The sequence below is a fragment of the Pteropus alecto genome, unplaced genomic scaffold (genome assembly GCF_000325575.1).
Source record: "Pteropus alecto unplaced genomic scaffold, ASM32557v1 scaffold301, whole genome shotgun sequence".
In the NCBI taxonomy this organism is placed as follows: domain Eukaryota; kingdom Metazoa; phylum Chordata; class Mammalia; order Chiroptera; family Pteropodidae; genus Pteropus; species Pteropus alecto.
The window spans coordinates 194,293-194,753 of record NW_006431043.1 but is presented as its reverse complement, the minus strand read 5'-3'; positions in this window follow the sequence as shown (position 1 = coordinate 194,753).

Genomic DNA, 461 nt, shown 5'->3' with positions numbered 1-461 from the left:
AGTGTCAAGGAGAAGCCACTTAGCCAAAACAGTGGTTCTGGAGCAGGAAGCTAGTAATGTAGTACCAAAGTCAGTGTGGAATAGGAAAAAAAATGTCCTGCATCTCACTAGTCCCACTCCATGATCACTCATTGAGATCATGCCTCTCGTTGACTGAATCCAATGAATATGCAGCTGGGACGGGAGCCTGCAAGATTCAGTCAACAGAGCTCGGCCTCCCAAGCCACTAATCAGGGCAGAGAAGAACTGAGAAAGTATCTGTGTGGGTTTGGGATTGGCAACAGAGAATAACTAGCACTGGCTACCACGTTTGCCACTCAGCAAACGTAGCAACTTTTACTTCTATCTGCTGCCAGCATTTCTTGCAGATCCATCTTTAAACCAGACCCACACATTTTTCCTCTTCTTTTATCTGGTCATAAGGAATTCTCCATGAAACCATAGGTAATGGAAGAGTGAGG